This window comes from Cucurbita moschata, unplaced genomic scaffold (genome assembly GCF_002738365.1).
Source record: "Cucurbita moschata cultivar Rifu unplaced genomic scaffold, Cmos_1.0 Cmo_Scf00070, whole genome shotgun sequence".
NCBI classification, from domain to species: domain Eukaryota; kingdom Viridiplantae; phylum Streptophyta; class Magnoliopsida; order Cucurbitales; family Cucurbitaceae; genus Cucurbita; species Cucurbita moschata.
In genome coordinates this window covers 649,269-667,489 of record NW_019268586.1, presented here as the reverse complement: position 1 = coordinate 667,489, position 18,221 = coordinate 649,269, and the positions used below count along the sequence as shown (strand labels likewise).

The 18,221-nt window shown below is 33.8% G+C and overlaps 1 long non-coding RNA gene across 1 annotated transcript; it reads right to left on the bottom strand.

Moving 5' to 3' along the window:
- Positions 1–1,604: 1,604 nt before the first annotated feature.
- On the bottom strand, positions 1,605–16,532 carry LOC111438071. Its single transcript, XR_002709605.1, has 3 exons — positions 16,522–16,532; positions 10,451–10,454; positions 1,605–1,713 (listed from the first exon to the last, which is right to left on the bottom strand). It is a non-coding gene; the product is annotated as an uncharacterized LOC111438071 (long non-coding RNA).
- Positions 16,533–18,221: the final 1,689 nt, after the last annotated feature.

The following is an 18,221-nucleotide window of genomic DNA, read 5'->3' as shown; positions in this document are numbered from 1 at the left end:
TTTTTTTTTTTTTTTTTTTTTTTTTTTTTTTTTTTTTTTTTTTTTTTTTTTTTTTTTTTTGCTTCTTCCCATTTCAGTTATCATACCATATTTTGGTTTCATATTACCTAATCTGGAAAGCCGGTAAATATTCTCAATTATATGAGAGTTTGGTAGAATTATCAGCTTTTTGCAATCATCTTGTTCTTTACCGTCTTCGATACAAGTATCTTGTAGTTATTAAAAAATGTACGAGTGTTTGAGGGTTGAGTCGGGTCAGGCCAGATTATGACATTTTCTAGACCGAACTCAATTATTTGCATTATAAATTTTTTAGCATAAACAACCGTTGTTATATAATGAATCCAACTCAACCCAACTCGACCATCAATTTTTTAGGATAGATAGTTGATTCAGGTAGTTCGAGTTATTTATTCAATTTTTTTTTTATTTTGATAAAATAAAACATTAGTTTGTAAAATATATGTTTATTTAGCTTTATACGTTTGATTACGATTTGCAAATCAATTTTGTGTATATATTTGTAAGCAAACATGTATATCTTAAAATTAAACGTAAGTTTGGTTGTAAGAAGATTCAAACTAATAAGTTTTAGGGTTACCGAACTCATCCGAACTCAATTCTAACATATGTTTTAATAAATTACTTTTACTAGATCTTGTAAAAAATAAATAATTATGAAATAAAATAAATAGTATATATAATTGTATTGTACACAAAAAAAAAATTATATTTTAAAATTAATAATAAATTTAGATTGTTTTGGTTCAATCTAATTTTAGGAACCCATAAACCAACTCAATCATAAAAGTTTTTAGTTATTTGAATCTAGTCCAAATAAGTTCAGAACTAGATTGGTTCGGTCAATCCAATCTAGTTTCGGGAGAACCCTTAAACCAACTCAATGATAAAAGTTTTCAGTTATTTGAATTTAGTCCAAATAAGTTCATAACCTAACTCGAACCGCACAGGTTGGGTTGGGTTGATCGAATTTTTTGAGTCATTAGATTGATTTTGATATTAATTTGAGTATTACTTTGTTTGATGAACAGTGACAAGCAAACCATTGGGAATACAAGAAAGTCATATTCATATTACGTGCAACATTGTCCAAGATTGCTTTAATCTTAAGGTTTGTGAGTGCAAATTTGTGTTTTTGCATACCTAAGAGCCCGCCACCGCACTTCAGCTTCCACCATGAGAACATCAGTGATACCACTCAAAACTAAGAAGTGGCTCTCAACAACTATTCAATAAATACCATTATTTTCATCGCATTATGCTTTACACAAATGAATAAGACTATGATAAAACCATATATTTCAATATTCTATATTAGATTAAATTGAAAAATTACTTTTCGTTTATGATTTATGAGTTCGAGTCTGATTATTGTGGATGAGCGATTGATGTAGATGAGAGATGACTGCGTGAATTGCGTCGTTTTATAGAACGTTTTATATGGTCGTTATGTATCGTCATCAGCCTCAAGGTGTTATGACGCATCTACTATGGAGAGGGTCTAGCCTTACTCCGACCAGTGCTTTGCGTCGTCTGGTGACTAGTTTTCGTACCATTTGTAATGGCCCAAAGCAGATAAAGTTAGAGGTGTACATTCAACTCGGCAACCCGACAACCCGGACCAATCCAACCCGAACTATAAGGGTTGGGTTGCATTGGATTAGCATTTCGGGTAGGGTTGGGTTCATTTTTCTGAACCCAAACTAAATCGGTTCGGTTTCAGGTTCATGGGCAAAACCTTCGGATTGACTTGAGCGAAATAAAATATATAAAATGTATTAAAAATCGTTCTATATTAATGGGTTTGTTAGAGTGATACTGAGGTTTGTTTATATTATTTTATTATTTTTAAAAATATATGTAGTTGTCTTTAGTTTTATGATATATAATTTATTGTTTTGTTTATATTATTTTATTATTTTTAAAAATATATTTAGATACAATGTTAAACTATGTTAATATGTTACAATTTTCGCTTGTTCTTTTTTATTGAATTTGTTTTTTTTTTTGTCAATAATTATAGACTGATTTGGGTTTGTTTGTGAACTTTTAATATGTTTTATCTAATATATGTATCTCAATAATTATAAATGGTAGATAAATAAAACTTAAAAAAAAAATTTTGACAACCCAACCCGAACTTTTGGGTTGGGTCAAAAAAATCCCCGAACCCGACCCAACCCAGACCATGTACACCCATAGACAAAGTTGGGCTTGGCTGTTACAAATGGTATCAGAGCCAAACACCAGGCGGTGTGTTAGCAAGGACGTTAGGCCCTCAAAGGGGTGAATTGTGAGATCTCATATTGGTTGGAGAGGGGAACGAAACATTCCTTATAAGGGTGTGGAAACCTCTTCTTAATAGAAACATTTTAAAACCATGAGGCTAACGATGATACATATCAAGCCAAAGCGAACAATATCTCCTAGTGAAGGGCTTGGATAGTTATACTTTAGTTGTCATATATTTTGCAGGCAAATGTCTTTGCTGTTGAAAATCCAAATCTTTCAACTAAAAACAATAAATAAGGATGTTAGGAGCATTCTTCATTAGCCACTTCATGCTCAAGTCCTTATGAGCTTCTTGATTAGCCACTTCATGCTCAAGTCCTTACTTTGTGTTAGTAGGACCCCACAGGTTGAGTCAAAGTTCTATGCTCTTTCCTTTTGGGTGGGATTATGTGCAGGAGAGAGAAGAATATGTGGTGGCAAGTAAGGACCCACAGGTTGAGTCAAAGCTCTATGCTCTTTCCTTTTGTGTGGGATTATGTGCAGGAGAGAGAAGAATATGTGGTGGCAGCGAACAGCAAGACTACCACTTAATTTTGACTTTTCACTCTATAAGATGAGCACAATTCATTAAACAAAATGATACAATACTATGAAAGTTATTAAAAGACCAGAATCAGTTCATCTCCTCGTCCCTCTCGCGCGCCACGACCTTGTCTATACCCGAAAACATAAAATAAATTGAAGTAGATGTATTATAATACACAAAAATACAGGAGTCATCACATGGTTGATGTTTTCACCTTCCTCACCAGTCCGGTACTACGACCTTGTCTTAAATAAGCCTAAAATCAGAATATGATTTTAGGTCCCATTAGACATTGAAAGACTTACATGTGTGTATTTTTTTATCTTAACAATAGTGTCACTTAAGGTGTTTTTTTAAATAGTCATTCTCTTCCTAACATTTTTTCGTTAAAAACATGATTCATAATTACTACTTTATATTAATTTAAATTTTATTGTCAAGTAAATATTTGAAATATTTCTATAAAGGCTTCAAGATTTCAGGAAAACATTTGAAAACTCTCCTAATATGTATGTTGCATACCTTAAAATTAGAGTAGTTACACATGATTTACATTTTCATCCATGAATTTTTACTGATTACGATGTTTTGGTTGGTAAGGTTAATATCTATAAATGTTTAAAAGAATTAAATAAATTTTAAAAAAAATTTATGAAGAAATTAACAATACTTTTTTATCTTTTGAGTTGTTCTGCTGGATCGGTCGTTCAGGACCTTTGGTCTCTATTCGGACCCGATGAATAAAATGGGAACACTTCTTATGGACTCGTTAAGAATGATTCTGATCTAGTTCATGACCTATTGGAAGTAGAAGGCGCTCTGTTTGGATTGGGATCCTCACGGACAAAAAAAATTGTAGTCGGTTTGATAGTGATCGAGTGACATTGCCTCTTTGACCCGAACCTAGGAATCTCTTCGATATGATACAAAATGGATCAACATCATAATTATTTTAAATTAATTAACCAAAAGATAACGCTAAAGACCAAACTGAGCATTACTGACAACTAGGAGTAAAATGTAAAATATTCGAACCAATAACCAAATGAAAACTAAACTTCGAAGTATAATAAAAATGTAACTGTGGGATATCACATCAGTTGGAGAGGGGAACGAAACATTCCTTATAATGTTGTAGAAACTTCTCCCTAGCAGACACGTTTTAAAACCGTGAGGTTGAGAGCAATATGTAACGGCTCAAAACGGACAATATTTTTTAGCGGTGGGTTTGGACGGTTGTAACATATCAAAGAAGACAATTTTTGTTAACAGTAAGTTTGGACTATTGTAACAGATCAAAGCAGACAATATCTATTGGCGGTGGACTTGGGCTGTTGTAACCGGTCAACCCGAAAAATATTTCTTAGGGGTGAGATTAAAATGATATATATTTTTTTTTATTCTTTCCATCTTTTGGAAGTAATAAAAACTTGATCCCAATTCATTTCTTGCATCCCTTTTGTGGTCTTTACATTAAGTTGGTAAATGGTAACCTCAGTATATTAAATTCATAACATCCCATTTAATGTTGTATTTCTAAAATTCATATTAGCAAATTATTTGAATATTGTCCCAAAGATTATACAATGGGATGGACAACAATGAAATGAGCCTCATCCCATCAAACCATTTACAATACAATATAATCGCAAACAAATTTAGTCTCAACTTGACTTTCATTGTTACGATGATATTGCTCCTTGTCTCTTCTTTTGGTAATTTTCAACCTTGTTTCTTTTTCTTTTTTTTTTTTTTCGTTTTTTGATAACTTTCCAATAGTAGAGTTATATCAAGTCTTTTACCGTTAATGTTGCACTTATACTCACCATGTTCTCATTAATTGCTCCTTTTATTCTAATTAGTATACATGAAATAGCCAATTGTGGTTTAATATGAAAAGAAGATTAATTTCCATAAATCGAGCTTAATTGTACACTTAATTGAGCTATTTGGTAAAATTCTAGAACATTTATGCTGAACCATGATGCTATAGCAAATTTGGAAACAACACTACTTGCAAATCTGGAAATAAATTGCAGACCTTGATGCTGAAGCAATCCGGAAAGCAAACTTTTCGGGGATGACCTGGAAATTTTAATCCACATCAGCAGTCCACGTGGATCATTGCTACCAAATTAGAAACATCGTAGGTGGACAATTTTATCCTTTCTCAGCCCTAAATGAGAAGAAACAAGCATTATAAAAGGAAAATGATACCTAAAATAGGGAGGGGCCACACTTGAGGAGAGAAATCGGATTAGACAGCACCAGCCTTCGCTACTGTGAACTGCTGTGAAACCAGAGAAGAAGAAGAAATGCTGTGAAACCAGAGCAGAAGAAGAAAATCCTAATCCAACAGCTGTTGATAGCAGAAGGAAAAGGAGACCAACAAGGATTGATTATGGTAAAGAGGTGGACGCGAGAGCTCAAGAGGAGGGAACTTCCATTGACGAACGACAACAAAACGGGATAACTCTCTATTTCCTTATTCTCTTTTCTCATTCCATCAATTTTACATGATTGAGATGCGAATTCCTTTGTTTAATTCAGTTTGTATGGAGAGCTTGTTGGATCGGTATGACAACCCTAGAAGGGGTGAAGAGGTTTTCAACAATAATTTTTTTTTAATAACAATAAAAATAGGTTTCAACAATAATTTTTTTTTTAATAAAAAAACTATAAAAATTAACAATAATTTAGAATTTAAATAGAAGAGGAATTTAAATAGGAAAAAACTTATACCATGTAATAAAAATTAACAATAATTTAGAATTTAAATAGAAGAGGAATTTAAATAGGAAAAGGGTTAGAAAAGAGTAGTTTTAGAGTGGTTCGGTCAAACTCGACTTACTCCACTCCCCAAGCGCTTCTTGTGAATTTAAATAAAACTTTCTGACTCTTTCCTCAGATCAGAGCCCGAGCCCAACCGCTACACCGCTTCTTTTACGAGTGCAAGAGAAAACTCAATCCTTTCTACGGTTCAAGATCAAACCGGTACACTGCTCTTTTTATGAGTTCAAGAACAAACTCAATCCTTTGCCACGACTCAGGATCAAACCGATACAATTTTCTGAAATCTTATAGAAACACATCACAACTCTCTAGAGTTATAAATTTAGAATTTTCTCACAATACAATAGACATCTCTATCAAGAATAAGATATACAATAAATAGAATTGGAAGCTATAAACAAGAAATAGAATGGGAAGTAATAAACCAAAAATATAATTGGAAGCTTTGGAGAGAGCAACAATGAAGGCTTTTAAACAAAAAAAAATTTAGATCGAGAAAACTATGGAAATTGTGTATTGTGTTCTATGTTGTGTGTGTTGTGTTCTAAAAAATATGAAGAGGTGATGAGAGAAATAGAATGAGGCTTGTGTGTGTTGTGTTCTAAAAAATATGAAGAGGCGATGAGAGAAATAGAATGACGCTTTTAAACAAAAATTTTAGATCGAGAAAACTATGGAATTGTGTATTGTGTTTTATGTTGTGTGTTGTTTTAAAAAATATGTAGAGGTGATGAGTTTAAACCGTGATCAAGTTGTAAGTGATGAGTTTAAATAGTGATCCAAGTCCTAAAAATAGGAATCGATACGGACCACTGTGTAAATTAAGAAAAATAATATTTATTTATTTTTAAATTTATCGTAAAAAATTATAGACCACATATTTCATTATATATATATTATTTTAAACAAATATTAAAAACATTTTAAATCCATTTTTATTTTATATATATTATATATAAATATATATAAATAAATAAATAAATAAATAAATAAATATATATATATATATATAAATGTAATAATATAATAAAAAAATATTAATGAAAACCATGCACGTAAAGTAATTGGAAATTGGAAAGTTTTATAAATAAATATTATAAATGTAATTGAAATAATTTTATAATTCAAGAAAACTAGTTTTTATGGAAATAGTAATGGAAAATTTTTCTTTTAGTTTAAAGCAATTGAAAATTCCACCATTTGTTAAGTCTACCAAAGTTATAAAGGTTATACTTCGATTGGTCCATGATATCAATTTTGTTCGGTCCATGATGTCAATTTTATCACCACATCATCAATTTTGTCACCACGTCATCATGTCAGATATCTTGTTTTGAATTTGATTGGTCCATAATATCAATTTTGTTGCCACATCATCACGTCGGGTATCTTGTTTTGACTGAAACTTCTCCATTTTATCTCTAATTTGAGTGAACCAAAAAAGACATTGAAATCGTTATTCCCAACCTTACACTATGAACAAATACTGAGAATTGTTAATAATTGGAGGTAGGTTTGTTATCATCAAAATATCAATTAATTAATTAATTAAAATTAATTAATTTGAGATTAAAGGAAAAAAAAAAACAACAATCTCCCCTTTTTTAGGATGACAAATCATTTAAAAAAAATAGTATGAAATCCATAAAACCATAAAACTTAAAATAATGAACATGTCCAAATAATAATATTGTGACAATATCGATGCATCATCATAGGCATTCTAATATATCATCAGAAATTTGAAATTCACTCACATCCATATACTCTCTTTATATTAATGCTTCAATGAATTATGAAACATCACAACAACGAAGTGATTCATTAATTATAAAATAACAACGAAGTGATTCATTAATTATAAAATAACAAATTTAGAGAATATTTTTTCTAATTTTCTCTCCCTTTGTAATCATTAAAAATTTTCTCCTCTTTGTAATCATTAAAAATTTTCTCCTCTTTGTAATCATCAAAAAGAACAATAAAAAATAATAAAAGAATGACATGCTCCCCTAAGAACATGCATTTAAATAAGATTATAAAATTCAAGTTATATCACACCGAGTAATACCAATCTCAAATTCAAGATATATCACACCGAATAATATCAAGTTCAAGCTTATTTTTGCAAAAAATTTCTTCATTTAACGGCTTGTAAAAATATCTGCTAATTGATTATTAGAGTTTACAAAATCAAGAATAATATGTCCATTTTGCCCCTACTCTCTAATAAAATGATGTCTAATGTCAATATGTTTAGTTCTAAAATGATGAACAGGATTTTTGGTTGAATTAATAGCACTGGTGTTATCACAAAATATAGGCACACTATCAAACTTTAATCCAAAATCACAAAGAGTTTGTTTCATCCAAAGAATTTGAGCACAACAACTAGCAACCGCAATATATTCCGCTTCCGTAGTAGATAAGGCAACCGAATTTTGCTTTTTACTAAACCAAGAAAGTAATGAACTACCAAGAAATTGACAAGTTCCACTAGTACTTTTACGATCAAGTAAACTTACAGCAAAATCCGCATCAGAATATCCTACCAATTTAAACTCAACATTTCTAGGATACCACAATCCTAAATTAATAGTCCCAAGTAAATATTCAAATATTCTTTTAACAACATGTAGATGAGATTCTTAGGACAAGATTGAAACCTAGCACAAAGACATACATTAAACGTAATATCAGGTCTACTGGCAGTCAAGTAAAGTAAAGATCCAATCATACCTCGATAAAATTTTATATCTACACATTTACCTATTTCATCCTTATCAAGCTTGGTAGATGTGCTCATTGGAGTTTTTGCAATCTTACCTTCATTGAACTTAAACCTTTTGAGTAAATCCTTGATTTACTTCTCTTTATTTAGGAAGATACCATCTTTCAGTTGTTTGATATGAAGTCCAAGAAAGAAACTGAGCTCTCCCATCATACTCATCTCAAACTCATTATGCATACATTTAGAAAATTCTTCACATAAAGGAGTAGAACCAAATATAATATCACCCACATATATTTGCACTAATAGCATATCTTTTTCTTTAATTTTAATAAAGAGATTAATGTCGAGCTTACCCATTTTAAAATCATTCTCAATAAGAAAATTACTAAATCTATCGTACCAAGCTCTTGAAGCTTGTTTTAAGCCCTAAAGAGCCTTTTTCAACTTATAATATGATGTGAAAAGTCAATTTTCAAATCCTGGAGGTTGTTTTACCTAAACTTCCTCCATAATATAACCATTTAAGAATGCACTTTTCACATTCATTTGATATAATATAAAATTTTTGTAAGAAGCAAATGCAAGTAACATTCTAATAGCTTCTAATCTAGAAAAGGGTGCAAAAGTTTCTTCATAATCTATACCTTCCTCCTGACAATAACCTTGAGCTACAAGTCTAGCTTTAGGCATTGCTTTCCTTCGGCAACCAAACATCACTTTTGTGGAATTCAATTTTGTTTGACCACACCCGTCGCCTACGCGTGCATGTTCAATCGTGCACAACACAACAACGTTGATGATGTTAATATAACACATGCGGAAGCAATTTGGATCTTAGGCACTCTAAGTACATCAATTATAGTAAATTAGCTAGCATGTTCAAAAGTATTCAAACTCAATGAGTTTAACCTTTTGTTGCTCCGGTTTCTTTTTCCTCACGAACTGGTTTCGAACCACCACTAGTGTCTTCTCCACTATTCTCCGGCCTTAGAACGGGATTGTGGAATCCGGTGAATGACTAAACTTGGGAGGGATTTAGTATATATGAAAAGAGAATTTGTGAGAGGTTTTTCTCTAGGTTTTTTCCAAAAAATGAAGACCTTCCATGTACCATGATCACTCTATTTATAGAGTCATGTTTGCATGTTCATGCAAATTTGAGATCACCAAATTTTGACACTCAAAATTTCACTCAAATGTTTGGGATTATGTAGCAAGCATGCAAGTTTGAGTTCACAAAATTTTGACACTCAAAATTCCACTTAAATTTGTGGGGTTCATTTGGCAAGCATGCAAGTTTGGTTAAACCAAATTTTGAACCCTCAAAATTCCACTAACTCAAACATGGATTTTTCCATTAAATGAAGTCAACATTTTGACTTTCTTCATTTTGATTCAACAATTAATTTGACTAATTAATTTCAAATTAAAGTAATATTAAATGATTAATTAAACTATTTAATTAATATTTAATATTAATTCAAATGCCAATCCCAATCCCAATCAATTCGGACACATATTTGATTAAGATATTTAAATCTTATTTAAATATCTCAGATTCTCTCTTTTTGTTTAATTCGTAAATAAAACAAAAATGTAGTTAAATATATCGTATATATGTAGCACATATTCTCTAATTTGAATTTGAACACTTCGAACTCACTCGTCACACTGTTCTATGGTTTAGTACGATATGAGCTAGCAGAGGGACCTAATGGACCTATAGATCATGGGCTCCAACGATCCAAGATTAAATAGTTAAACTCATTAACCTTGTTAACCAACATTCGTTAACTACTAGGCACTCCACTATAGCCTAGTAGTTTCACTCTCCTCACTATAGATATATTTCTATCCATTTGACATAATCATGATTAGTAAGTCGATTCTTCACATGTTGTTCGTAACTAGAGCTGGGTCAATTTACCGTTTTACCTCTAAAGTTACTTCTTGTTCCTTATTTCTCACTGATCCTCTAATGAACAATTGGTTTGTGGTCCAACCAGTAAACCGAATCCCTCTTAGGCCAATGAGAGGGTGGGGCCCCTTGTTCAGGACCTGGAGTCAATGCTTAAGGGAACTACCTCTCTTCTATCCCTAAAAGTGGGTAGGAGTGAATTCCATCTTACACCCCACGTCCCCAGCCATTCACCTAGTCTTACCCCTGGAATGGGAGGCCTATTGAGTCGGCGAACTCGAGCCACTCTCACCCATGCATAAGGATAATTCTGAATAAACAGGAGTTCCTGGTTAGCTCAGGATTAAAATCGAGTTACCTAGGTTATCGAATGAAAAGAAAACCAGTCTTAACAGTAAACGACATTATAAAGTGAGAGTGATTTTCTTCATGGTCCGATCTTATGCAATACTCATTGCATAGGACACCCCCACTCACATGTCTCCACATGTACAATTTAGTGATCACATTGTTTATGCTATATACAAAAGTGGGTCGCATCCATAGTGTCCCCAGGATAAGGTACTCAGCCTTATCCCCATACTATAGATCATCTTGACTATATACTTGAACTTGATTCACTCTTATGTCTCTACATGTAGTTCAAGTAATCATACTATAGTCAGAGTGTTCTTAGTTTATTGGATTTGGATTAATAATCGTAAAGTTCACTTTATTCAATAACAATCTTTACTGAATAAACAATAATAATAACTTTATTGAAAATAGAATATGTTTTTTTGTTTACAAACTATGAGTTTTAGGACATAAAACCCAACAAATTCCCACTTGGACTAAAACTCTAGTGGGGTTTTATAACGTTGAGCAGAGAGAAAGACATAAATACAATAAACTAGGGCATCACATACTCATGTCTTTTCTCCCACTTGCCCTAGATTAAATAACTCGTAGTCCTAGACTCACTAGGTGCCCTTCAAACACTTTAATCGTGAGGGGCTTTGTAAATGGATCAGTAATGTTGTGCTCTGAAGCTATCTATGTGACGATCACATCTCCTCGTTGCACAATCTCCCTTATGAGATGATATTTGCGCTCAATATGTTTTCCTCGCTTATGGCTTCTTGGTTCTTTTGAATTTGCAACTGCTCCACTGTTATCACAATAAAGAGTGACGAGAAGATGAATATTTGGAACGACTTCCAAATCAGTTAAGAACTTCCATGGTAGAATCAGCAATGCAACCTTGCTTTATGCTTTTCCATATTATTGCTCCTCCGTTCAGAGTGAAGACAAATCCTAATGTCGATTTCCTTGAATCTACATCGGTCTGAAAATCTGAGTCAGTGTACGCTGTAAGGATCAGATCCTTAGCATCATACATTAGCATATAGTCCCTCGTTCTCCTAAGATACTTGAGGATATTCTTAACGGCAGTCCAATGAGCACGTTCCGGATTTGACTGATATCTGCTGACAATTCCCACAGCATAGCATATGTCGAGTCTGGTACATAGCATGACATACATCAGACTACCGACTGCTGATGCATAGGGAATGTGTCTCATATCCTCAACTTCTTGAGGTGTCTTAGGACTTTGTTCCTTTGACTAATGAACTCCATGCCTGAAAGGTAATAATCCTTTCTTGGAGTCCTGCATCTTATATCGAATTAACATTTTATCGATGTACGATGCCTGAGAAAATGCTAATGTTTTGTTCTTGCGATTCCGAACAATTTAGATTCCAAGAACAAACTGAGCCTCTCCCAAATCTTTCATTTGGAATTGTGTCGCTCGCCAATGCTTAATGTTAGTCAGAAATCCCACATCATTTCCAATGAGTAAGATATCGTCAACGTACAACACCAGGAAAGCTACTGTAGAGTTGACTATCCTTTTATAAACATAAGGTTCGTCAACATTTTGTTTAAAGCCATAAGATTTGATCGCAGAATCAAACTTTATATTCCAGGATCGAGATGCTTGCTTCAACCCATAAATGGATCTTTTAAGCTTGCAAACCCTTTGCTCGTGATCCTGTTCAATGAACCCCTCTGGTTGAGCCATATAGATAATCTCTTCAAGATTGCTGTTTAGAAAGGCTGTCTTAACATCCATTTGCCAAATTTCATAATCATAAAATGTGGCAATAGACAAGAGTATTCTAATCGATTTAAGCATAGCAACAGGAGAGAAGGTTTTTTCATAGTCCACCCCCTCTCTTTGGGTATAACCCTTTGCTACAAGTCGAGATTTAAAGGTCTGTACCTTACCAGTTTGGTCTCGTTTCCTCTTATAGATCCATTTGCAACAGATAGGTTTTACCCCATCTGGTTGATCTATAAGTTCGAGACTGAATTGAAGTATATTGACTCCTTTTCAAGATTCATGGCTTTGATCCACTAATCTCTATCTTCATCATTCATTGCCTGTTTATAGGTCAATGGATCCTCAACGTCATCATCAGGTATGATGACTTGAGTTTTTGCCAAACCCAAGTAACGATCGGGTTGAGTTATATAACCCTCCCACTATGTCGAGACATTCTCAACTCTTGAGAAGGATGTGAATGACCAGAAGTGTCAGGTCCATCAACAACTCTTCTTGAAGGACCAGCTTGATCAACAACTCTTGTTGTTTTATCAGTAGCTTCTTTAGAGGTTGATGATTTCTTACGTGGTCTTCCTCTAAGAATGTAGCGTTTGTTGATACAAACACTTTATTTTCTTGAGGGTCATAAAACAAACCACCTTTCGTCTCTTTGGGGTATCCTACGAATAAACATAATTTTGAATGACGTTCTAATTTCTTGGGATTTTGCAACAACACATGTGCTGGACATCCCCAAATCCTAAAGTGACGTAAACTACCTTTACGCCCTTTCCATAACTCATAAAGTGTTTCTGAAACACTCTTAGTAGGAACCATGTTCAAAATGTATATAGCAGTCTCCACTGCATATCCTCAAAACGGATCGGGTAATTGAGCGAAACTCATCAAAGACTGAACCATGTCTAACAGAGTTCTATTTCTCCTTTCTGATACACCATTTTGTTGAGGCATACCAGGAGCTGAGAGTTGAGACCTTATTTCATGTTCTATCATATAGTCCTGAAATCTTAAGTCCATGTACTCTCTTCCTCAATCTGATCGAAGTGTTTTAATAGTTTACCTAATAGATTCTCAACCTCAGTCTTATACTCTCTGAATTTTTCAAGAGCTTCGGACTTGTGATGCATTAGGTAAAGATAGTCATATCTTGAATAATCATCAATAAAACTGATGAAATATTTATTACCCTCCTCATGCTTTGATATTCATTGGACCACAGAGATTTGTATGCACGAGCTCTAAGGTTTCTTTGGCTCTATAACCTTTTTCGAAAAACGGTCGTTTAGTCATTTTACCCTCAAGACAAGACTCACATGGAGGTAAAGAGTTGTCTTTTAACTCATCTAGAAGTCCTCTTTTAACTAATCCCTCAATCCTATTGAGATTAATGTGGCCTAGTCTTAAGTGCTAAAGATAGGTATTAAGAGAAATCTTTTATTGTTTATTTTGAGTTTCAGCTGTTTTAAACATCTCGGTATTTAAAATAGCTTTTGTTTCGCTCGGTTTTAACATATATATGTTGTTTTCTAGTTTTGTAGAACAAATATGAATACCTCATTTGCAAATGAACACTTCATTGATTTCAAAAGATACTTTATACAATTGTTCTAATAAACAAGAGATAGATATTAGATTTCTTTTCATTTCAGAAACAAAAAGTACATTATCTAATATAATGAATCTATCTCCAAAAAATAACTTTAAATTTCCTACTGATCTTGCTGAGACAACCTCTCCTGTTCCAACCCTGAGTGTTATCTTGCCGTCCGCAAGCATTCTCTAGGAGCTAGTTTCCTGGTAAAAAGAACAAATATGATTAGTGGCCCCTAAATCTAGTATCCAAGTTGAGTTATCATACTCTACTAAATATATTAATACTAAACATATTTCTACAACGAGTAAATCATATTAACCTTGTTGTGTCTTTTCGGCTTTCTTCTCTGCAAGGTATTTTGGGTCGTTTCTCTTCCAGTGCCCGTTTTCGTTGCAATGGAAACATTTTCCTTTATTTGCTTTTTGAACCTTGTGTGTACGGTTAGTAGGAATCTTATTTTTCCCTTTACCCTTCTTCTTCATCAAAACACTTGTAGAAGTTGAAGGTCCAGACTTATTTTTGGAGGACGATCTTCCTAGTAATTTCTTGGGGATAGCAACATTTGCTTCTCCTGTTTGTCTCTTGTTCGTTAAGAGGGACTGATAAGTCTATAGCTCATTGAGAAGAGAAGTCAAGTTATATTCTATTTTGTTAATTATCACATTTGTGCGGAACTGGAAGAAGCTCTTCGGAAGAGACTCCATGATAAAACTGACTTGACTCTTCTCATCAATGACAGATTCATTTTCTTCTGCCACATTGAAATCGACCATTAAGTCCAGAACATGTTCTCTAACTGAGGTTCCTTCTTTCATACGGCAGTTGTAAATGTATTTTATGGCATCATGTCTAAGGGAGAAGGATGGTTGTCCAAACATCCCTTTCAGAGATTCCATAACCTCTTTAGCAGTACCCATAACATCGTATTTCATAGCCAAAACATCAGATATGTTGGCTAAAATGTACACTTGAGCTTTATCGTTTGCCTTTGTCCATCTGTCATATGCATCCCGAACTGTTCGGTTTGCATTTGAGCTGGAGTTTGGAGGACATTCCTCAGTTAAAACAAACCTTAAATCATCAATTACAAGTATTGTGTTTAGGTTTGATTTCCAAGTTGCGTAATTGTCGCTGTTTAATTTCTCAAAAGCGAGTAATTGTACTATTGAGTTTGTCATGCTGTGATATAAAGAAAATTCTATTAGTGATTTGACTAAATCCTGTTTAATCCAATCAGTTTTAGCAAATGTAATAATGTACCCAAAAATTATTAATTTGCAACGATACTTTAGTGAGTTAGAGCAACTGCTACCGAGGGGCAGTCAATCACTCGTTCACTAAACCAAGACATTCTTGACTTAAACACTAATCCCAAAATAACTCTTGTTCCTATAGTGTTTTTAGTTATCGCTATTTTGGTCAAGAATATACTAACTCTTAGTAATTCTTCGTAAGTGTGACCCGCCATTTTCATACCTCAGTGATCGGTCCCAATAATGCTATCTAATGAAAAAGCCAAAGTTGGGAACGGACCTAAGAAATCCTATCCATTTCAAGAGTTTGCGTTGTTTCGACTCCCATGTTACGACCCTAGTTGCTCTAGGGCAACATGCAGGCAGAACATGGGAATCTCATGGTACAACCTAGTGGTGGAGACCATAGGACGTGTTGATATACTTCCTTCTCCCACTAACTATAAATACTTTCTCTATTCACCTTGTTATTGACTCATGCAAATACCTTCTGAATGGAGGACGCTCTCAGGGCAACACGAGGCCGAGCATGAATCTCACCGTGTGAATTTTTCAGAGAGCGTAAAAGGAAAATGATGTATCTCATACAACCTTTTCCTCCCACTAAGTATTTTAGACAGTTGGGTATACTCATTACTTAGGTATATTCCGGCTAATTAAATATAACTTAAGTCTAGATGATTTTTATAAAACTTACCTCACTCAAGCATGCTCATAAAACTGGGCTAACTAAGCTCAAGTACTGGTCCGATCTCCAAATAGTAAGTGTTCCGTAAACCGTCAACTTAAGTACCTCCAGCCTTAGACAAGATTGTGCCAGGTGAGCTTTCTTGTAATCGCAATTTTATAAGACATCGACCTATTTTAACTATTGAAATTGATCGTGCTTGGTTCTTAACCCTAAGTGAGCATGCACTTATCTTTATTATAGATTTTAACGTCTATCTCGTTTTAGGACGTTGAAAATAGCCTATAACATGCATCTAACATGCTTTATATAACCAATTACATAATCTTCCATTCTATGCAATAATATAACAATTTATATCTATCACTCATGGAACTCTAAACATGCATACTATACATTATAACACTTATAACATACTTGGAATGCATGAAACATGCTTAGTCTATAGTGGGGTTTTAAATCTATATGACATACTTTATGCATATACATTTTCTATTTAATTAAAACATACATTCATAATGCATAATTAATTAAGCACACTAAAGTAGATTGATTTTGGCATTTTAAAACAAGCAATTAACTAAATTATTACATTAATAATTTAAAATAACTTGAACCGCTCTCGAGGATCACGAGTCGGGAGAACAAACCCTTAAAACATTGAACCGGACCCCAACGGCAAAAAAACACCCAAACCGCCTCTTCCATCTTCTTGTTCGGTTCAGCTTGCTATCTCTTCCATTTTTGATCAATTACAACCTAAAATGGACTCTGATGACTCCATAAAAATTACAGACCTTTCTTCACTCATTAAAGCCCATACACATTAGGCTTGTTACAAGAATTGTATCAAATGGAAGCATAAAAAAATGCCAAAACCCAAAACATCCACTTTAGCAACAACAAAATTTCATTCATGAAATAGCACCCACCATGCTCAAATTAATGTAAATAAAGTGCCTAAAACTTGCTTTGATACCAATTGATGGTATTAATATAACACATGCGGAAGCAATTTGGATCCTAGGCACTCTAAATACATCAATTATAGTAAATTAGCTAGCATGTTCAAAAGCATTAAAACTCATAGTTGCACTACCCTCACTATAGATATATTTCTGTCCATTTGATATAACCATGATTAGTAAGTCGATCATTCACAGGTTGTTCGTAACTAGAGCTGGGTCAATTAACCGTTTTACCCCTGAAGTTACTTCTTGTTCCTTATTCCTCACTGATCCTCTAATGAAAAATTGGTTTGTGGTCCAACCAGTAAACCTAATCCCTCTCAGGCCAATGAGAGGGTGGGGCCCCTTGTTCAAGACCTGGAGTCAGTGGAACTACCTCTCTTCTATCCTTAAAAGTGGGTAGGAGTGAATTCCATCTTGCACCCCACGTCGCTAGCCATTCACCCAATCTTACCTTTGGAATGGGAGGCCTATTGAGTCGGCGAACTCGAGCCACTCTCACCCATGCAAATCTAAGTATAATTCCGAATAAACAGGAGTTCATGGTTAGCTCAGTATTAAAATCGAGTTACCTAGATCATCGAATGAAAAGAAAATCAGTCTCAACAGTAAACGACATTATAAAGTGAGATTGATTTTCTTCATGGTCCGATCTTATGCAATACTCATTGCATAGGACACCCCCACTCATATGTCTCCACATGTACAATTTAGTGATCACATTGTTTATGTCATATACAAAAGTGAGTCGCATCCATAGTGTCCCTAGGATAAGGTACTCAGCCTTATCCCCATACTATAGATCATTTTGACTATATACTTGAACTTGATCCACTCTTATGTCTCTACATATAGTTCAAGTAACCATACTATAGTCAGAGTGTTCTTAGTTTATTGGATTTAGATTAATAATTGTAAAGTTCACTTTATTCAATAACAATCTTTACTAAATAAACAACAATAATAACTTTATTGAAAATAGAATATGTTTTTTTGTTTAACCCAACAGACGTTGCTTCTCATTGTCATATCAGTTCCCAACAACACGATCCATGCATCATGATATGATGCATGACCATCTTAATTTGCTCAAACACATCTGTTGGGAACTGGCCCATGTGTCGATCTTCTCATTAGGACATTTCAAAGATTCATCCATCTGGATTCTCTGGAGCATCAGACTCTCCCGTGTACATGCTAAACCATTTAGGACATACTTTCTTGATAGTGGGTGCATGATCCAACCTTCGACACATGGGTTGGGGAGCAATATTGGCACACCTATGCCATCTCTTACTTTCTTGTTTCTTTCATCAACAATAAA